This window comes from Chelonoidis abingdonii, chromosome 1 (assembly GCF_003597395.2).
Source record: "Chelonoidis abingdonii isolate Lonesome George chromosome 1, CheloAbing_2.0, whole genome shotgun sequence".
NCBI lineage: Eukaryota > Metazoa > Chordata > Testudines > Testudinidae > Chelonoidis > Chelonoidis abingdonii.
Window position 1 is genome coordinate 87,969,793 of NC_133769.1, and position 23,648 is coordinate 87,993,440.

General features: G+C 39.1%; 1 protein-coding gene across 8 annotated transcripts in view; it reads right to left on the reverse strand.

The window, feature by feature from the left end:
* NR2C1 (nuclear receptor subfamily 2 group C member 1) overlaps window positions 1–23,648 on the reverse strand; it is a 93,434-nt gene that overhangs the window by 66,290 nt on the left and 3,496 nt on the right. For 6 of the 8 annotated variants that reach the window (XM_075067048.1, XM_075067050.1, XM_075067032.1 and 3 more), the window contains exon 2: window positions 13,663–13,719. The exons of the other annotated variants lie outside the window; for them this stretch is intronic. The gene's annotated coding sequence lies outside the window, so the exon portion shown is untranslated. The remainder of the gene's footprint in view (window positions 1–13,662; window positions 13,720–23,648) is intronic. 8 annotated transcript variants of the gene reach the window in all.

The window sequence follows — 23,648 nt, forward strand, 5'->3', positions numbered from 1 at the left end:
GCTGGGAGATAGACCAACTCCACATTTACATCCCAGACTATCAAGAAGAACCTAAGAAGAACAAGTGGATGTGCAGCCCAACACCTGAAGCTGAAATTCACTGCACCCTCCCCTCCATTGCAGAGCACAGCAGCTGATATGAAAGGCATAGATCATGGAGAATACTAGCTACAGTACAATCCTCAGAGACCGATTAACCAAGCTCAGTGGAGAAGTACACTTCAGATCAGTATGTTAGAAGATGGCCAGTAGAGCCCTCATGACAATCCCTAACTAACCACCAAAAAACTGCAACCATGAACTGGTATCGACAGACCACTGTAATCCTGGAGATGCTCTGGCACACGATCAAAGAAGAACAACAATATGTTACCCACCCTGGAAAATGAGGGTGGGAGGATAAGATCTAAGGTGACTCGAAGAAAGTTAGTCCAGCTGGTGGAACACAAGAAGGTGTAGAGATTAAGATAAGATTCGGCTACTGAAAAAATACAAGGGCTACTCCATCCGAAGCCTTAGAGACTGCAAACAAAGGCTCACTGAACTAAGCTACCAGGCTAAGGAGAGTACACTAGAGAAGCAGAGGCCAAAAAGAAATGCCCTGTATTTTCAAAGACGCATCAAGGTGTACTCCAACTGCAATGCACACAACACAATATCAGCGAGCCACAGCAGCAGAAACTGAACAGTAACGGAAGAACATATGGGAGAAAGAGAAGACTCATACATACAGTGGCAAAGTGGCTGCAGGACCTGAGAATCAGAGCAAGCAATCTCCAAAACAGAACCAGATCACCATCACAGTAGGATAAGACATCGCAGCAGCGAGTGCAAGAACATGAAGGCTGGACGCACTCTGGACCAGACATGATCCACACTACTGCTAAAGAAGACGACAGCAGTGCATTGAGACGCGCTAGCAGCAACAGATGAACCCCTGCTAACGCCACAGGGCTCCCAACTCCAACTGGCTAACCAAGGAAGGATAATGCTGATCATGAAAAGACCACCTGCAAGGGGACACAACCGTCCACTACCCGGCCATAACCTGCCTCCCCACAACATTGAAAGTCCTAATCAGGCATCATGAGCCGCCAAGCTACAGGAGCCATGGGCCCAGTACACATGAGCCCAGCTCAAGAGGGCCTTGGAAACAACATCTGACACGCAGGCCTCAAACACCAGTTGCTCAATTAGTTAGAGAAGTCAGCTTCACCAAATCAAGACGTCTAAGACAAACCAGACCAGAGCACAGCCTGGATTAGACATACGGAAACGCACTAGTGAGCCTCTGCACACATGTGGAATCATGTGAATGTCTGAGCGCTATAGCAAAGGCAACACTGGACGCAGAGCACTCCTCAACGAGCTCCAAGGGACTATGGAAAGACAACACTAGAGTCACTCAAGGCAACTGACACAAGTGACCATCAAGTGTGGCATATACCAAGGTGATTGACTGCCCCCGCGCTCGTTCTGCATAGGCTTAACAACCCGCCTCAGCCAGATAATCACAAGGACTGGGATACAGTACATGGTAAGGAGTGGGACTACCATCAGCACCTCCTCTACATGAATGACATCAAGCTATAGCTAAGAATGAACAGAGACAATCGACGCAAATCGCACCTGAACGCCGGATCTACAGTGAGGATTCAGGATGGTCATATCGGACTGGAAGAATGTGGCCGATGGTAGTAAGAAGGGAAGGTAGTCAGACTGATGGAGTGGAACTACAGCGGGCCACATAGCAGACATTTGCAACAGACCAAGACTAAAGTACTTGGCGTCCCATACAGTCACATGGAAGACCAGATGAAGGAGGCAAGGAAGAACAAGCAACATCCAAGTATCACCAAAGGACAGGCAGGTACGGCCAATCACCAAACATCGGGTAATTAGACAGGACGCAGAAGACAGCGGGCTGATAGATATAGCAGTGCCAAGTGAAGCAACATGAGGAAGAAGGAATATGAGAAGCTGAGAAGTTACCAGGGCCTGAAGAGGAACTCGAGAGGAATGTGGAAAAGTGAAGGCCAAAGTGGTCCCCGAGTGGTGTGATAGGACATGCGGGCTGTGTGAACTCTTAAGGCTGGTGATGGCTCCAACACAGATCCAGCGCAACTATCAGATGCTCTTGTCAGAAGAGTGCAGTGCTAGGAAACAGCTAAGTTACTGCGCACAACCCATAAACCACCAGGCCTGGTAGAATGGGGACCCGAGGTTGAGGAAGACACAACCAGCCATAGGGGTGAGAGGAGATTTTTTTTGTTTTTTTGTCTATATTTGTGCTATTTTTTTTTTTTTTTTTTGTTTGTCTATTACCATGATGTTCTGGTTGATTGGCCAGTACCTGCCTGTCCGCTGGATTGGAAGTCGCCGACAGATCTAGCTCCCGCATAAATTTTCCTCGCACAACCTTGCTGTGGAATTCCATCTGGTCTTGGGAGGGTCTAGCCATACGCTGTGCAGATGTCCTGTACACATGGCCTAGCCACTTGGTTGTGCCGTTCAAGAATTTGCTGTATATGGCTGTTCCTGCTGGCATCCTTACTCCACGAACAAATCCTGCTCGCTATGTGTGTTGACCGAGCCGACTGTCCTCTGAGGCGGTCATCTTGGCACAAGTCTGGCGACACTTGGAGTCTAACATTGTGAGAGCAGCTTCCTCTTTACTATGTTGAAGCGTTGGGTAACTAGCTGTTTCTCAGTAAGTGTGGATGTAGGTCTTTTGTCCATCCACAGTCCCCTCATACGTTTCATATATCCCCTCTCATTAGGTCTACTGTTGTGTGTGTGTGTGTGTGTGTGTATATATATATATATATAATATATAATTTTCTAAGGAATGATACATTATTAAGAATCTGAAAAATACTCCCATAAGACTGCAATTTTAAAGTCAAGTTTTTGCTCTCAAATAAATAGCATTACATTGGAACTGTAGCACAAGAGGAAAATCTTTCAAAAATGTAGACAAAATTCTATCTGAAGATATAAAAATTCAATTTGAATTTTTTAAAATAATTGAATATCAAAAAAATGTAAGCTTCCATAATGCACTTTTATACAATTTGCCTTGATTTTTAAAATCCTTCCTAAAAAAAGAGGAGTTATTTCCATCTCTTTTCTTGTTGGCTGAGGATGTCTTCTTCAAGGGAGAAACTGACTATACATGGGAAAATCTGAAACTTACTTTACACAAATTGCTGTCAGATGCACAGAGTCAACATACTGAAATCCACTGTCTTGGGTGTTACTTATAGAAATGCACAAAATTTTAAAAGAAATATTATTTTCAAATTAACTGTTCCACTTTAAATATCTGAAAAAGCTTTCGCATGCTATACCTATTATATAGATATTATCAAGCGGGCAGAGTTTATGTGAACAAGAGATTGCACATAATTTTAAATGAGAATTTTATTCCACTGAGTTTCTAGTTTAAAAAACAGCATATTAGAAAAATTCATATTGAATCATTCAAGCAATTTTTACACATCAATAATAACTATCCTAGTAAAAAGTGACAGCTTATAGACTAACAGACGTATTGGAGCATAAGCTTTCGCGGGGGGGAATACTCATTCATCTCACTCATCAGATGAATGAAGTGGAAATTTTCAGAGGCAGATATAAATATGCAGGCAAGAATCAGTCTAGATCCAGACTAACATGGCTACCCCTCTGGTACTATGCTAGTAAAATTAAGTGGAGAATACACTTTTCCTGAAAGCTAAACTTTTTATTTAGTGATCAACATTTTCCATGTCATGGTTACCAGCTATCACATCTTCTGCATTCTTATTTCTAAACAAGTCTAGAATAAGCCAAGGTCACTATTCCTCAATCAGAAAGACTTTTGATTGCATTCTTTCCACAGTGACGCCTCCAGGATAACAAGCACAATGTCAGTCAGATTTACGAACAAATGCTATAGTTGCTCTAACTTTCTTCACTTTATACCTCTCTTCTAAACCTTTTGATGTTTTGGCCTGCAGTGCTGGCATGTTCTGATGCAAACACTGAACACTAATTGCTAATTATCCTCCATCAACTCAGCAGCACTTGTTCTCAGGCAATCTAACACAATGAAAAGGAAGTGGACAGTTCTTCTTTAGTCTTTGCAAAGGCTTACGGTCAAATACTGAACTTGCACGTGACAGAAAATTCAAGAGCTCTGGATAAGTCCTATATTTCTGGAGTATAAATAGGTAAAAGAATTTTGTGTGAAATTTGAAATAGACTACGTTACTAAATGAAGCCCTGCTATTTAAACATTATTTGACTTGCAGACTTCAGATGAGAATGATAAATATATTGGTGGTGTTGCGAAATACAGTTATAAATATACAATGAAAATTTCTTTCTAATGTGCACGGCCAGAACATATTAGGCAGGCCTCACTCTCTTTTGCAAAGTTCTAGATAAATTCATGGTGCTATGTAAGATGATTAGTAATACCTGACACTACAACATAATTTTTGCCCCTACTATTTTGCAGATGCAATTCTATAAGAAACACCTCATACACTTCACTTACATTTATTTCCATATCTATGGGTACTGCTTCAGTTGGGAGTGAGGGAAAAAACAGTTTATGTTTGGCTACTTCATGTCCCAGATACATGAAGTCAGTCAGTAAGTCCATAAATGATCTAACAACTTAGAAGGATAATATTAACTCAGAATTGGCTGAAAAGTTAAATTTTATTTAAAAAAAAAAAGTTTCTATAAAACCTAATACCATCAAAAAAGTTTATGATTTCTTAAAAAGAAAAGAAAATAGTAACAACAGTTTTTAAACAAATACAAATTCACCCGGACTGATCACAACTCAGGCCAGGTCTACACAACATGTTGGCAAACTTAAAAGTCACTCAGGGGTGTGAACCCACCCCCTACTGACAAATTATGCTGGTATAAGTGGTAGTATGCACAGTACTTTATCAGCAGAAGAGCTTCTCCCGCTGACATAGCTACTGCCGCTAATTGGGGGCAGTTTAATTATATTGATGGGAGAGCTCTCTCCAGCTGGCATAGAGCAGCTACACCAGAGATGATATAGCAGTGCAACTGCATCTGTACCACTGTAAGCTCTCTAGTGTAGACATAACCTCAATGTTTCAACACTTAGAAGTGAAACTGGATGAGGTTTTAGTGTCCCAACAAAATCCAAGAACTGTACAATATAAAAATGGTGAAAAATAATTTTTTTTTACTTTTTCAGTCCCTTCCACCCCCCCTTTGAATAACCTAAAATGTTGTTAGAAACACACAGGCAAATAAATGTATATGAGTTTAAGCTGACATTATCCCTTTTAAGTTTCAGTTGATTTTTACATCCACCTCACAATAATGACTGCCCACTCACATTACAAATATTCATTCTTGATGTACTGAACAAAACATGTATTTGTGCACTAGAAGAAATGGTTGTCTAATACAGTAAGTGTGCTTCTTTGAGATGTGTTGTCCATTTATATTCCACTCGGTGCACATGCCCGTGTTCAGAATCTTTGGGTCAGCAGTGTCCATTGGGGCTGCACCTGTACCCTGAGTGTCTTTGTGTCTCTCATCCACAGGCATAACGGGGAGGGCGACCCCCCGGAAACCAGTAATCAATTCCTTCACCAATGCAGAATCCAGGTATTATATGACTCCATATTAGCAAGAATAGTTATGGTATATATGGAAAACATACTTTACAGTAGCTGATTCTTCAATGCAAGTAATTGTTTTTTCTTTCAGTTCTTGTCTACATATATTACATTCTTGGCGACTCTCAAGGAATAACTTAAGTGACTGGAGGTGCGTGCTTGGAATCTACCTAACCAATGACTGTAAGACAGCTCTGCCAAAATTAGCATCAAATCTTGATGCTACCACTACAGAGTAATGTTGAGTAGAGTATGTTCTGAAACCACGTTACTGCCCTACAAATTTCCAAGATGGGAACTCTTTTCAAAGAAGCTGCTTGAGCCCTAGTGGAATTGGCTGTAAAACAGCTATTTTGTAGCATAATTTAATACTGATAGAAATACAATTAGATAGTCTCTGTGTCGATATTGCCTGACTTTTAACCCTATCCATATAAGCTACAAATAACTTAGTGGCCACCATAAAAACCTCAGTCCTAACTAGACAGATAGCAACTTAAGCATATCAAATGTGCAAAGTTTAGATTTCTCTTGGGAAAGACGACAAGCAGGTATATTACTTGGTTAAGATGGAAGTCAGAGACGACCTTTGGCAAAAAACTTTGGGTGAGGCTTCAAGGTCATACTGTCCTTACAAAATGCAGTGTATGGATGTCCCACCACAAATGTTTGTATTTCTTTGACCTTTCTAGCAGATTATACTGCTACTAGAAAATCTGCCTTGATGGACAGGTAGAAAAGAGAAGATGTATGCAAGGGTGATTACTCAAACTCCATCAGCACTTGGTTGAGATCCCAAGGAAGAGGAGGGGCTCCCTGTTTCAACAGTACACACATGTAAGTCATTTCAGGCATCTACCTACTGTACGGTGTGAGAATACTGAGTGACTCTGAATGGGAGGGATGGTTTGCTGAAATGGGTGTGTGAGCTTTTGAGGGAGTCTAGCTGTACAACTTATGAATTCTGGTCGATATTAAAAAGTTGATTGTATGAAAATTGCTGTCTCAGGGAATGCCTCTACCCTCTTGTATCCATCATTGCTGACGTGCCTTTAAGCATGTCTAACCCAGGTCAGGAACAACAGTTAGCCAGTACAGACTATATGCACTTGAATAGGTCTTCCTTTGTGAGAACAAAAGAGTAACTGCATTCTAGGGGAAATCAGTTCTCTCCAACCTCCCTCAACAAGGGGCTGGTATTTGGGGAATGAAAAATTCCGAAATGCAGGACAGATTCCAAGGTGTTGCTGTTAGCCTTTAAAAACCATGGAGGTGAAAACTCTCAGTGTCACACAGGAATCTTTGAGTACAAGAAGGGAAGTGGATGAACCAGCCAAGCTAAGAGAAGGCTCCATGTTTCAGAATATAGGCCATGCACTGTAGCAGAAGGACTCTGGTTAGCCCCCGAGAATTCTGACCCCCGCCCAAATAATGCTCTGGAGTGGTGAAAAAAACTGAGACAGAGAAATCTGTGTACATTTTATTATTTTTGTATAAAACTGGTATTCTCATGTGATTAAGCAGAGCAATACTGTTAGAATCCTGTACAAAGCGTATGGGTGTTTCATGAATTACACCTGCTGCATGTCCAGAAAGTTAACCTTTGGACCTGGAACACCCATAGAAAAGGAGTTCTGTTAGTGTTTATTTAAACCATACAAGAGTCTGAGGGTAGGCACTGGTTCCAGGCGGCAGGCAGTGGGACATATCGTAGTTTGCAGGAGAAGGTGCAAGACAGGATGTGCATACCAAGAACATGTCCGGTGTCCCCATGACAGCAGCAATGCTTGGACAGAGCCTTAAACCATGTTGGCTGGATTCTCTCAAAGTAGCCTTGTAAGTGACCAAAAGGACATACTTGGCTAGAGCTCGTTGCTTGTAGAAAGTCATTAATTCTTTAAGGACAAGAGGTAGTCTAGTATATCAGGTATGGAGATAAGTGAGGTCCTTGGGATCAGACAGAAGATCTCTTCCTCTTGGAAGATGATGTAAACCTAGTGGAGTCTCTCTGTACTGTGTATAAGTATATCCTGGACCTCTGAAGAGCAGCTGCTCTCCAGTGCTGTTAACCAGCCGATACTGATGCTTACAAGGACCGGGAAGATGGATCCAGACAGATGATCAGCTCCTCTCTTTGGGAAATTACATCTGTGTCGGGAGATAATGGGACTGGATATCTAACAGAGAGATTGATCAGGTCTGAGAAAAACAAACTGCATTGGCCCAGGCAGAGCCAATATGATCATCTTGGCTGAGTCTTATCTGAGTTTCCTGATGACTCTGGGAATCAATGGAATAGGCAGGTCAGCATAAAAGAGTTCTAGAACCAAAGGGATCAGAAACGCATCTGATAGAGAACCCTAGAACTAGTGGCCTCTGGCGCAAAAGCTGAGACACTTCTTGTTCTTTTTCATTGCAAACAGGTCTATGGAAATGGACACTTTTTTTTAACATTTTTTTTTTAAATAAACCGATTTAAAATTAAAATTTATATAATGATAATCCATGCACAGGCCTAAACTTACTATAATATAGTAAAATCATTTAAAGAAAACAAAAATAATGTTAAGCAGCCAATGCTTGCTGCCAAGGTTTTAAAAAACTCAACCCACTGAACTGGTGGAAGTCACTGACGAAGTATATTGAACCAGAGTTTGCTGAAGTGCTAAACTGGCTTTTGAAAGCATTAGTCTCTTCTGCAGAGCGAATATTTTCTTCACTTCCATTTATTGAACTGACTCACTTCAATGATTAGTTAAATCAAAATTAAGACACTGATTGGGAGTTGAAAAAGCAAAAAAGTTTGTTTTCCTTTTCTAATCTATGAATAAAAAAATTAGGAGTGAGAAGATGAGATCTCCTAGTTCTAAAATCCTGACGGAGAGTACTGAACAATCAGTTCAATTCACTAACAATAAATAAGATCTTTTCTTGTTTAATAAATCAGTTAGTGTTAAATAAAAAACGTTTTGCTAATTTCTTTCTGATGTATCCAGCACATTTAAGGTAGTTTTAATTAACTAGTAAAAATCAATCTGAAAATGCTGTTTGTACATTTGTAACTGAATTTGAATTTCTATCCAAACAGAGCTTCACATAAAACACAAGCAAACCATCTTTTATTAAATAAGAAATGCATCATCCCCCATTTTCTAGAATAAATAAAGTAGGAAAAATTAGGACTCTGAATACATGGCAATTATACTATGTAATTACATAGATAAATGCGTATAAGTACAGTGTATCCTCTTGATTAGCCTCCCCCCCAAAAGTACCAAATTTAGTTTAAAAGCTATATATAGTTGCAAATACACACGTTTTACTTGTTACCAACCAATGAGAACCAACCTTTCTTTAGGTAAATAACTATGTACCAATGAAAAATATGATTAAAATCTATTATTTAAATTAATGGTTCCCGCTTGTTGATTTAAATCTTTATTAAAATCAGTTATTTAAATTGCATTAATTTAAATCAATCCACCTTGATGGAATACTGACCCCACCCTGGTGAATATTTCATGTACGTTGGGGCCTGTCATTGTGATTGCTTGTGAGCTTCCTCCTAAGGTCTGCCAGAACATTTTGCAAGCCTGGTATGTGATGAAGAGCTACTGGAGTAATTGTGTCATATGCCGTAATTCTATACCGACGCACAGTTTCTTGACAAAGGTGTGCATGTATGTGTTCGAGTGGGTTGGATCTTGCTCTGCGTTCCCTGTTTATATGAAACATTGCTGTGGTTTTGTCTGCCATAATCTGAACAGTTAACCCTTTCAGTACTGGAAGCAATACTGTGCAAACCTAATGAATAGCCTTATTTAGGACATTTGTATAAGTGATCTTTTTATGCCATCCAGAGACTTTGGTGTACAAGATGGTGTATGTGAACTCTCCACCGTAAAGTGAAGACACCTGTCATTAGGGTCTCTGATGGTCATAGTGGAGAGAAGAGTACTCCTTTACATACTTTTAGAGGATCCTTCAACCAGTTTAATGGTGACAGGACTCCTGTGGGACCTGCATCTTCATCTCCAGATGACGACCAATAGGCCAATACACAGACATCAATCATTCCTGCATACATCAAAAGTGAAGCCTGGCACCCTCAGTTACGTATAAACAGGAGGCCATGTGTCCTAGAAGTCAGACACAAGCTTCTTACCGAAGTCTCGTTGGATCAGTAGCTGAATGACCAGATCTATTACAGTGCTGAGTCTCTCGTTAGGCAGATAAGCCTTTGTTGAGGTGGTGCCATTACTACCTGGCATTTGGTAAATATCCTCAGTGCTACTTATAGACTGAAAGGCAGAACCCTGTATTGGTAATGGGAATTGCCCACCTGAAACTTTAGGTACTTTCTGTGGGCAAGATGGCAAGCAATATAAAAGTAGATGTTCTGAAGGCTGAGAGCTACACACCAGTCTTGTGGATCCAGGGAGGAAATTACAGACCATTCTGAAACTGAACATGTGAATGAAGGTATTAAGTTGTTTCAACTGAAGAACTGGACACCAGCCTCACTTTTTAATTGGGTATTAGAAAGAGATGGGAATAAAAACCCCTTGAGGCATTTCTTCCACAGCTCCAAGACTTAAAAATGACTTCCCTTCTTGGTGCAGCATGCTGTCATGAGAATAGTCGTTAAATAAGGATGGAGAAGGAGTGGGGAACATCTGGAATTGGATGGAGTACCCCATCTATAAACTTTGCAGCACCCACTGGTCTGCAGTAATAAGGCTCTAGGTCCCACAAAAATAATGGAAATGGATGGAAAGAAAAGGATACTTCAAGAAATGCATGTGGTTCCCAACCAAGGAGATAGATCTGCTGACTTGAAGATGACAGTGCCAGAACAGCACCTAACAAAAAAGAAGAGAAGATAACTCAACATGTGCAGTAACTTGGGTTCTTTGAGACGTGTGTCCCTGTGGGTGTTCCACTTCAGGTGTTGGTGCATCCCAGTGCTGTTGATTGGAGATTTTCAGTAGCAGTGTCTTGTCAGGGGTGTGCGTGCACAGTAGCAGTCTCATGGTGCTGCTGGTGCCTCTTCTAGCACATATACATCCCGACCTGTTCAGTCCCTTCTCTACTGTGGAGTGTTTAGCTCGTAGTCCGAAGTAGAGGGGAGGAGGGCGGGTAGTGGAGTACTCACAGGGACACTCATCTTGAAGAACTTCAGTTACTGCACAAGGTGAGTAACCTTCTCTTCTTTGAGTGCTGTCCCTGGGCGTGCTCCACTTCAGGTGAGCATAGAGCTGATGTGACAAACAGGTCTATGTGTGGGGATCCCCACATGTATAAAATATGATGTGTTATTTCGTCATTCAGTTCCCATTCATGCTCTTTGGAAAACTGCTTAATGTGTCTGCCATTATACTCAGTCGACCCAGGAGGTATGCTGCTGTCACAGTGATGATGTGTTTTATGCATCAGATCCATAGTTTTAAGGCCTCTGTACATAAGGAATGTGCTCCAGACTGGCAGTTTATACAGAACATGATGGACAATATGGTCCATCAGGACCCTTATCGTTTTCTCTCATATAAGAGGGAGGAAAGGCAGGCACACATTGCGAACTGCATGGTTACAGTCAGCTCTTCAGCATTTTCATGAATGTTTAGAATACAGCAGCCAGCTGCCTCTCTTTAAATATGGCATTTACTGACAAAGCTCAATGGGGTTAAAAAAAATTGCCTTTACGAAAAAAAAGACTATTAGCTTCTCTTCAATGTTGGATAATAAAAGGTGTGAAAATAAAAGGCTCATGCCTAAATAGAAGAACTTGGGGGGGGGGGGGGAACGTGATTAAAACTTTTAATACTTTGTTTTCATTGTTCTTTTAATACACTCTCTCAGAAGCTTAAAAATAAAATTGCTTTACCTTCTGGTTATTGTTCACGTGTTGGCAAACACTGACACATTTCTACATCCCCAACCTCGGCCATCTATCTGACAGATTGAAATGAACTGCTTTTTGTTAATTTCCTTGTTAGTGTATCAACATTATTTATGTGAACTAAGGAAAAAAAGCTTGCTCATGCCATCTATCCCTTCTTATGCTATTTTCAGATTTATAACGAACATCTGAAACATTTTCCTTTTCTTCAAAAAGGTTTTTTTAATACTTGTTTAGGAATATCAAGGAATATGAGGAATATCAAGTGATGTTGCTCCTTGCTTTTTGTTCTCCTTGGCGAACCACAGAATAAGATGAAAGCTTTCTGAAGGAGCGAGGACATGAAATGTTGAACAAAAAATCTATTCTCCCAGCTGTCTGAATTAAAAAGGCATTGGAAATTTTAAACAGTCTGACTAGAATCCTGTACAGCCATTAGTTGAAAACTGATTTAAATTGGTTTAGTTTGCAAGTAAATGTAGTCCTTGTCTATACACAAAATTGCACTCATTTAACTAAACTGGCACAATGTCACACATTTAATTAAATTTCTGTGTGTTGACAAGCCCTTACACAAAACTAAACTGCTCTTAGCCAATTTCAAACAGGGGTTAGCACTGGTTTAACAAAATCATTTTCAGTCTGATTTTAGTTAGGTCCAGTCTACAAAGATACACTTATATAACTAAAGGTGTGATTTTATACTAATTTAAATTACATTAGCAACTTGTGTAGACAAGGCCTCAGCTGTGTAAACGTAACCTTTGTTGGTAAATGATGTCTTAACCCTACTAATTCTTCTGCCATTCAGAAAAAACAAAGCAAAGAAGACCTGCATTTTTAATGTAAAAAACAAGTTGAACTTTTTTAAAAATAAAACAAAACAAACCCCACACCCGTAGGCCATCTATACACATCAAAGAAAACATTTTTTAAATCACACCAGCCTAGCTTTATTCTTAACAAGTCAATTGTAGCAACGTCTTCTGTACAACCAACAGAAATGCATCAAAGGGTACTGTACATATCTTGCACAAGTGACTGTTACTGTTTTGAGACTAAATAGTAAATTTAAAATTAATTCAAAAAATTCCCAGATAGATTAAAACAATTTTAAGGCTGAGTACATTTTGTGTGTAAATTATATGACAATTTGGCTCAAAAATCAGTGAAGTCAGAGTTAAACCTGAAACTCTATTCTTAAAAAGGTGAAGATTTGAGATTTTATTAATTTAAAAAAAACTTAAAGATTAGTGGCCTGATTTTCAAAAGATGCTGAACATCTCTAGTTCCATTGACTTCAGTGGGACTCCAATGCCCTTAAAATATATAGATATTAAACAAACAACTATATTCTAAAATAAAAATTATTAAAACCCATTCCTTGTTCACTCATCTGCTATGGCTCAAATAAAACAAAAGACTTACATGTGTTTAACTTTACTCGTGAATAGTATCAAAGTAATCAACAGCACTACTTGCTGTACATAAAGTTATGCATGCATATCAGCATTTACAGGATCGGCCTTACCTACATGGGAAAAATTTCATTATAGCCTAAGATACAAATTTAAACCAATGTAATTACACCAGTATAACCCCCCCCACAGAGACTCTTATTTCATTACAAGGCTATATCTACACTGCAGACCTTAGAGTGGCAAAGCTGTACCACTACAGCTGCACTGTTTTAAAGTCTCCTGTGTAGCTACTCTATGCTGGTGGCAGAGCTCTCTCGTTGGCATAATTAAACCATCCCCAACAAGAGGAGATGACTATGCTGGCAGGAGATGCTTGTGTCAATTGGAAAAGAGCTTAAGCAAAACAAAAAAAACCCTATCCGTATGCCAAAGTAAGAGTGTCTACACAAGTGGTTATAACAGTATAACTGTGTTGGTATACCTGGTAGCCTTAGTCTTGAGTTCAGTGTTCCAGATTTATCCTGTAACAACTGGTGACATCAACATCACCTGAAGCAACACTGAGCAATATTTCAGACAATTTTGAAGATACCAGATGTTACCAGAAGTACTGAGAAAGTAAATAAAGAAGAAAAATCTGGGATACATATGTACAAAGCATTGTAGTTCATCTTTAACTTACCTAAGGTACCTAGATTACACTTCACACCTCGTATGCATAATTACTCTGTGGAGACTCCTGTGATAAATTAAACAAAAGACACACCATTTCAGTTTTGTAGCTGTTATTATACAGGTTTACAGATTAAGCATAATACTTTTGCATTTTTGAACTCTTATCCATGAATTAAACTTGTGAAAATGCTGATTTTTTATTGAATAATTTAATATTTTTTCAATGTGAATGAATTCTGAACAAGAATTATGAGCTTCTATCTGAAAATGGGAAATACTGTTCTCAAAACATTGAGGCTTTGTCTACACTGGCAACTGAACAACAACAACAAAAAACACTCCCCCAAAAGACAAAAGTTTTGTTGACGAAAAGCGCCAGTGTGAACAGCACTTTGTCGGCAAAAGTACTCTCCTGCTGAAAAAGCTACTGCCACTCGTTGGAAGTGGAAGTTTTTTGTCTACAGGAGAGCTCTCTCCTGCTGACAAACAGCAGTTACACCGCGTGCCTTTTAGTGGCACTGCTGTAGCAGCGCAGCCATGTTGCTGAAAGTTGCATAGCGTAGACAAACCCTCAGTGTTACATTTCACATGAGATAGAAAAGGCCACTCCAAAGCATTTTATTTTCTTCACATGTACTGTTGGGCAGCTGCTCTACTGATACAGAAAATAATACACTAATCTGGGCATCAGGCCAATACTGGATCAATACTTAATGGAAGATCCCTACTTCAGCTCGAAAGCCCCCCAGCTACTGAACTCATGTCAAATTTTCCAACAAGCACATGAACTATAACACCAATGGGAGCAACAGCTAGCCATCAAAGACTCCTGAGAAACTAACATAAATAGAAATGCTTTTCAACAGCAAAGCTCTGGTGCCCTACCAAGTGTATGGTGACCCATCTTCCCCCCTTATTTAAACCAGGCAACTTTACATAACCTCATACATTTTCTATAGATTCTGGCCTCTTCTCTTACATAAACCTTAGTAACTGGAAAATATATTCTGCTTTGTTGCTAACCTTATGACTTCTGCAGATACAGTAAACATCCACCTCTTTCTTTCACATGAATTAATCTTTCTACCTATCTCCTGAAGAGTTCTCACTACACTGAGAAGTAAAACGCTGCTGCTCAGACAATTTCTAGATCATTCAGATATTTTTGTCCCTCATCCACCTTCCCTCCCACCCCTAAAGAATCTGTGCTTTTTGCTACTGCATCTGTAAGCAGCTGACATTGTAAGAAAGCAGTATTTTAAATTCTCAAGAAATGAGAATAAGCAATAGTAATAGAGAAGTATTTTTTAATCATTACTTTATTGTATTTTGAAGGGACATATCTATAAAATATGATTTTTTACACAATCTGAATTTTGGCCTTAAATACTTGAATGTACTCCTTAAGGCATTTCAGTCTAAACTCTGAATTTCTTTGTTTTCAGCAATATTCTTATTCCTATTATTTAATTCCAGGCATGCTCACAACATGCTAAGTGCTTTCTAAGGCATACTTCCTGCTCTGAAGAACATACTTTATACATATTTTGTTTTCTGTATTAATAATAAAAACATTAGAGTGATAGCTGATTGTTTCTTGTTCCAGAATGTGCATATTGCCCCCTACTAGCCTTTTAAAACAATGCCACAGTTAAAAGGAGCAGTGATGTCAGCTTCCATTGTCCATTTACTGCATTTTCAAACAAGCTCCTTTGTACTTTCTCCTATGCTGGCCCTCGCAATTGCAAAAAATTCCCCCTAAACATCCCCATATCTCTTTTTTATCCTCCTTCCAATCCCTCATTAAAATTCTCCTTTGCAGAGATGCCTACAAAAAACAAGTTAGGCCACTAGTGCACTTACTCCTGGATGAATTATGCACCACTGCGCACATGCAGAATTCATGTCCAGCACAGAATTCTCTCCCCCTGCACCGAAAATACATTCCGCCAAAGAAGGGCTGCAGTTCCACCTTTCACACCCCACAGGACGCTGTGGTGCCAGAACAGCTGGCTGACTCGCAGTAACAGTTAGCAGCCAGTTGCATTAGTCACAGCGGCCTCCCAGTGTAGCCCGGTTAGGAGACAGAATACGGCACATGGGACTGCTGGGGGGTCTAACAGACTGGGGTTCAGAAGGGCTGTGGGGCACAGACTGGGGCATGGGTTCATGTGCTAGTGGAGTGACAGCATTGAGCCAGGGGCTGAATGAGAAAGGGGCTCCAGGGCCACATAGGGTCAGGGGGTGCAGGGACACACAGAAACAGGGACAGATATGCCTGACTGAATGGGAGAGGCTCAGGATCAGCCAGGGTCTGCATGGGGGAGACTCCCCACCTCGCAAACAATCCCCCGCCCCGACACTGTTCTACACCTTCTCCCATTCACACTTAAAACCCTCCAGGTTCACTCACAGGCTCTCTCCCTCTCCCTCAGCTCCTCCATTACCCCTGATTCCCTAAGCCTTCGCACTGTTTCTGAGGGATGCGGGAAATACATTTTTGTATTGTAGTTTAAATGAAACTCAAAAGTTCTGTATTAATATGACTAGTAAGGAATCTATTTATCAAATAAAAACATTTCCTGGATCTTTCTTTTTGTCTGTATTGCCACAGACATATTTGTTGACAGATATTTTGAAGCAAATTACCAAAATAATTGAAACTGGCATGAGTATACTGTGTTATTTTGACAAATGAAATACGCAGAATTTTAAAATATTGTGCACAGAATTTTTAATTTTTTGTCACAGAATTCTTCTAGGACTATGCAGCGAGACCACTGCTTATCATGCTGACCAATATTGTCTCAGTGTTTCCTTGTAACTCCCCAACTGTATATATCCATCTGTTGCCTCGTCTTAAAACTTACATTGCAAACTATTTGGGGTAGGGATCGTCTTTTTGTCCTGTGTTTATACAGCACCTAGCAAAATTGGGTTCTGAGCTATAACCAGGGCTGCAAGACAATATGGTAACACAAATAATAAACAGTATCTTTTTTGGCCATGACCAGTGGTTTAAAACTGGTGTAGCAAATTATATTTGAGAGTAAAAATAGTTAAGAAATTAATGTCTTAAATTCTATGGGTAATTAATGATGATCAAAAGGTGGGGACTTTCAAAGACACATTAAGGTAACTAAATCCTATAATTATACTGCTATAGTTAAACTGTTATAACTTTACTGTGTATACAAACCCTTAATGCTTGTTAAAAGGGTTTTTCAAGTGTTAGCTCTGCGGTTCTTAACTGTGGGGGAGACCCTAAAGTCTTTAGAGGGGCATGCTGACCTTTCGCATTCAATCATGGGGTTGCAATGCCACTCATTCAAATCTGGCCTAGTCACCCCTCCAGTGCGACTGCCACATTTGAGTGAGAGGCTTGCAACCTGGCACACGGAGTCAACAATTCCACCCACTGAAATTTAGCCTGGCTGTCCCTCGGATTAACACTCTTCAGTGCCAAAATTAAGAAATACTGCCCTGAAAACTTTGTGGATACTATGGTATGTTCTCATTTAAAATGCTTCCCAACCTATACATAGTTAGACAGCAGGCTCAAAGGACTGATTAATTTACAGAAGAATCCCCTTTATTGGAATCAATGTATTAGATGGACCAATTCCATTTAGACTACCTGGAAAATCCCCTTTTGTTCACCAAAACAAAGTTGGGGGCATGATTAAAAAAAGGTTGAAAATCCCTGTTAGCTTAACATGACTGAAAAAATTACCCTCTTTTCGCCCTTTTGCAGTAGTAGTTCGTTCCTTCCAGAGGACATAACATTAGGTCTAACCTTACATGCAGTTTCAATAGTGGTGTAACTATGTTAGTTCATTCTTTTTTTTAAGCCAATATAGTTACACTGGTACAACCTCTAGCACTGATGCAGTTGTACCACTATAGATTGTTTCCCTTCCTGTGTACAAACAAGCTAGATCAGTAGTAACACATTTATACTAGAATCACTGTATTCACAATTGGGGGGTTGTAACCCTTCATTTATCTCAATGTAGTTAAAATTGTGCAATTTTTCTGAGCAGACAGGACCTTTATTCTGCTGTTGAAGAGCAAAATTCAAATCAGTGGCTCTCCAACTTTACAAATCAGTCAATGCCATATAGCAAAGATCTAAAAAGAACTATTACCTTAAAAGAAATAAGCATTCTTCACATGTTCTTACCATGCAATGGTCTGACTTTTGAAATGTAAACTATCTTTCTAAGAAGCATCCTTATTCCCTCATGCCCTTCTCTATGCTGATACTTGTATGTCAGGAGTTTCTTAAGCTATTCATTCAACGGACACTCACTTCTGAAATTATGCTAGAAAAGACAGATTCACCAGTTAACTCAAAAACAATTAACACACTCATGCATGCTTTATGTTTAATGAATATTTCCATTACAACGCTCCATTATTGGCAATGTAAATGAAAATTTACCACGAGGGAAACACACCGTAGAAAACTAAACACCAGGCCCTCAATTCCTATTGATATTAATGTAAGCCATGCACATAGAGCTAGGTCTTTATACCTATTTTTTACATTAATATATTTTCTTAATTCCAATTTATTATATGGCTTCAAAGTCCGTACAAGACTTCATCAGGTTATACAAGAATGTCACCTAAGAACTGTAGCATTCTGTAGCTAATTCATTTTACATTACAAGCTTTAAACAACTCAAGTTTTACAATATTTGGGAACATACTTACGAGGATGTGTAAATATTACATAATAATCATAGTGCTGTATGTACACCTGTATTTCAGCTAGGACTTGTGGCACAGAGTGTTATACTGGTATAAGGCAGGGTGTGAATTTACACTGCTATAACTATAACAGTTTAATTCCCCGTCTGGGCACTCATATTCCAGTATAAGAGTGTCTTTTTCTGGTTTAGCTTATGTTGTATTAGAAGCGATTTAAGCCAAACTACAAAAATGACTCTTATTGTGGAATAAGTTTGAGTTCTACCAGTATAACTATACCAGGTATTGTTGGAAAAATCTTCTGTGTATCCCTCAGACATCTGTAAACCATTGTAAACCACTGTAGGACAGCTTATCACCCACTCAACAAAAAGCTAATACTATGGAAAGTTTGGTGAAAAGACTGTTTCATTTCCCTGGACTGTCATAACGCCTCACCATGGGACTGCATTAGGTCTCAGAAACCAACTGTGTATGGAGCCAATTCTTTAAATGAGAGCCTTCCAAGGAAAACTCATGGGGACTACAGGAACTGATGACAATTCAGTAGATGGTTCCTTTACTCTGAGTCAGCAATCAAACAATTGCCCAATATGGAATGTTGCCCTCTTTCATGAGAGATATAAAACAAAGCTTCTGACTTATGGCTGGTACAATTCCAAACATTTTTTGCTATTCTAACATGGATCATTCTGCCTAAATCCCCTATTCAGTTGAAAACGGAAACACTGCTCTTCATTTTCATTCCTAAATTAGTGCCCAGTGTTACTGTGTGCTCATTAGAAGGGTGGCATAATTTACTCCGAATTTGCTGATTATATATAAATAGGCATCATAGTTCGTCAAGAACTTTAAGATCCTCTATGATTAAATGTGCTAAATAACTAGAGATTTAAGTATTTATTTTTCTAAGCTGTTTTTAAGCAGCATGTTTCTTCTCCTCCTCCTCTCCACTCCCCCCAAAGCATCTTTGCAGATACAGGGAGCAAGCAGTACAGCATTACAATTCACTTTTGTCCATGGTTTGTTCCTCCATTAAGTCCACCCTGGTCAAATTCCTGATCAAATCCAACGTTCTGCAATCTAATTGGGAGTTGGCCACTAAGTCTGACTGATGTTGGTTGTGTTTGCGTTATTTTCTTTGGCATCCTATCATCTATTTGTCTTATACAGCGTCCCCACCACTGTAATCTTTTGACTGCAGACAATCCCGTACTTAGTTTCACATTCTACTCTCCTCCTAACATCATGTGTCTTAGAATCATTCCACTTTACACCTGCCATCTTCCAAAAAATTCTTATCTCTATTGTCTCCAGCCTTCTGATGTTTGTTTCATTTAAGGGTGCTGCTTCCAGACCACAAAACAATACCGTTGTTATATTGGTTTGATTTTTCACTTTCGTACCAAAACACAATGTTTTTATCAGTACATCTCCTTTTAACCTCATCTGTGATGGACCCATCAGCACAGATGAAGGTTCCTAAGTGCACATAAGTTATTATTTGTTCTATGACTTTACCACTGCTGCATTTCTACCTATTGTTCCTTTTCCAAAGCACAATAAGTGCCAAGACAAGAAAGTAATTGTAAGTCCAAGCCAACTACACCCATTTCCAAGGTAGAAAAGAGTACCATCATCAATTCAAATGTATCTGCAAAAGATAAAGAGCTTAACTCTAGATCACCCAATGTCATGCCCTCCAATTCATCTACCATTCTTAATATCCAAATGAAGAACATGATGAAAGGCTATGGTGATTTCAGGCCCTTTTGTTTTATACCAAAGTTTGACTTGAACCAGCTGCTTAAATTTACTACCAATTCTTATGGCACGATGAGAGTTTTCATACGTAACTTTTATAACTTCAGTTCTTCAGTTATCCTATGTGGAACTCTATACGATTTTACTCCTTTCCATAATGCATCCTTCCAAACCAAATCAAATGTCTTAGTGAAGTCAATGAAAACAGCAAACATCTTTAATTCCCTTTCTTACCCTCCCCCAAATAAGTGTCAGAGTGTGTATATCTGAACAATGCAACTTCAACCTGGTCTAAAATTGCACTGTTCCTTGCCTGCTACATCCTCTAAAACTGACCTTAATTTGTTAATAATTACTTTCATCATTCTTCCTGGTACTAATAAGAAGCCTGCACCTCTATAATTATTTGGATTGGGAGGATTGCTTTTCTTCGGGACTGATATTATTGCCTTCAGCCAGTCATCCAGTACTTCCCTCTTGCTCCCATACCTTAAGTATTTTCCCTAATGCTTTGATAGCACTTGTCCCATCACGTTTTAGCTGCTCAACTATTACATTGTCTATTCCTGCAGCTTTTCCATTGTTTTAACTGCTTCATTGCTTTCTTTCTTTTTCTGATGGTGATTCAGTGCTGATATCCATTCTGCCTTGCAAGCTGCCCTGTCCATCTAGCGTACATAGAATGCTTGCATCTGGATGAACTACAGGGTTCAGCACTTCATCAGAATGCTCCTTCCAGCACTTCTTCAGCATTTGTCAGTTCACTGGTAGCCTCAGCCTCTCTTACCACTTGCATCATCCTCCTGATTGTGTTTCCATGCAACTTAGCCTTACTGTACATAGTTTTACATTTTTTGCTTCATTTTTATTATTTCTAAAGCACAGCAGAATCGGTCTCCTTTACCAGTGGCCTCAGAAGCGTTCCTTGAAAAAGCTGCAAAACTTCGTTCAGTAATTTAATACCAGGAAGTTCAAGCAGCACAAAAATCTAAACAAGCAGTTCTTAAACTGTAGTCCAACGAACCACATTTCTCACAATGGCAAAGGAGTCTTCACAAAGTAATATTTCCTATGAACAGCAGCCCAATTCAGGACTCTGAAGACTAGCAGAAATGTTTGGGGGTTTTTTGGTCTAACAAAAATTTCTTAAGCAACTATGCACACCCCTCTTCGGTGCTTCATGTTTTTGTATATCGTTTCTATATGATATTTGCACACATCAACATTAAAGAGAGTCAGACAAATGAAGACAGACAATGGCAATAATCAAAGTAATTTAAAATAGACGGGTCTGCAAGCAAATAAGGGGAGATTTGACACTCGTAAGAATAAAATGAGAAGGAAAAAGCAATCATGCTTATATCTGCACCAGTCACATTAAAGCATTTTTTCCTCATATCTTTAATGCTATCCTGACATTAATTTTTTCATATTAAACACTGCAGTTGGAGGAAAGATAAGGGAACAGGACTGCTAGGGAAGGTGATCGATGAAAGAATCTACCTCTGGAAAAAAAATTTAGAAGTAGTGAATTAAAATATGGTATTCTTCCAAGCTAGTGGAAGTAACCTATTATCTCTTATTCCCTGCTGCCTTCAAAGCCCTATATTCTGTAGTGACATCCTTCTCCTTTCTAAACAATGTAAAAAGTAAATCTTCCATACAGATTTTCACTAACTCCATCTGTATAGGAATTACTTTTTAGTTTGAAAATATACGATTAATGAACTGTGTACTTTTTATGCTTATGCATTAAAAAAATTGGAAGTTTTTTCTAAAAATGATCTGCTCATTTTTCCCTTACAAATAGTCGGTATTTATAGTAGTGCCCACAATGTAGTATACAAAGATTAAGGAAGACACACACACCACTTGTCCCAAAGAGCTCATAATATGATCTTTCCAGTTATCCTCTCAATTTTGAGGTTCTGCAACCTTTGATTGAAAGAGCAAGCATTTTTAATATTTAAAAGATATTTTTGCCTGTAATTCCCAGGTTAAATAGGAAATGAAAAAGATTTTTTAAAGAGCCTGAATAAAAATAATTTCCCCTTCAATCAGGTTTCACTTGTGTTTAATGTCAAGTTTACTAGTTTATTTAGCTGTCCATGGAACTTCAGGGAAAACAAACAAACCTAGACAGACTAGATCTGAATTTCTAATGCAAAGCAGAAGATAAAAAAACAGAGGTCCTTATATACTTTACAGTCAAAAGGTGGACTGCAGGGCAAATCCAGACAGCCAGACGTTTTGGAAGGGACTGTGAAATCTTTTTATTTATTTATGCTCACATCCCCTGTTGTTCCCTTTGAAAGCCCAAGCTGTCACCATGAGGTGATGTAAGTGCTACAGGTGATATAGGCGCGGGTCTGACAACCTGGAGCCCAGCCACCTCAGGTAGGGCTGAAAGCAGAGAGCCCCTAGCATGGGTATAAACAGCAGTATAACCACTGAAGCACTGTTTAGGCAAGTATAGTATAGACACACCTGAAGGGTGGGGTATGTGTATGAGTACATACCCTACATGGTTCTCTACTTGCCCAGGCCTGCCCTCCCATCTCTCACTGCTATTTTTAGCAGATAGTGGAATGCCCCCATAATCTTTGTAAACATGGTGGAATAGGATTGTAGGATTAAATGAAAACATCTAAAACTATATACTGAGTATCATGGCTAAGAAACAGTGACAATTTATAGTTTTCCTTAGGCAAATATTCTATACAGTAAGTGTACAAAGCATTTTTTTTCTCACATTTACTAGCTGTAGTTTTCATTCTCTCTCATGAGAGAACCAACACCATTCTTTCACCAAATATACACAAGATGCTGTGAAATCCTACAATATTTGTTTTCAGCTTTGCAGAATCAAGATGACAAAACCTCAACTACTTGTGGTTCAGAAGCCAGGAAAATAAGTATATACTTGACAATCGATTTTAGAATCTTGACACACAGACGAGTCCCCTATATTTGGAAATTGGTCTTTATTTGATTCTGAAAAAGTATCAGTATAGACTATAGCTTATCTGTTCTCCCATGTGACAACTTTGCTTCACAAACCATAGTAAAACTACAGCAACTTTATTGGATGGAGAAAAAGTATGTTTATTACACATTAACCAATACAATGCATGCACAGTAAACTAGTAAGTAAAACAACAAAAAATAAATACATCAACATACAAAATTTAAGCAATGTAATATTCAGCATTTTGTCACTATAAATACTCTAGATCTTATGTTACATAGGGAAATCAATATTAACTAAACAGATAACTTTGAATCTAAATAATCTGTAAATACATTTCACATCCGAGCAACAGTGACAGAGACTTTGTCAACAGCAACTACAGTCCCGTTATTATTGAGCCATCAGTTCCAATAGCTCCTTTTCAGTAATCTACAGAAAAAAATCAGAGTTAACTGAAGATGAGTTAGAATCATTCATCAAAGCTCTATTCTGTAGAAAACACGATGTTAAACCTTAAGGGTGAAGCTTATAAGAGCAGGCAA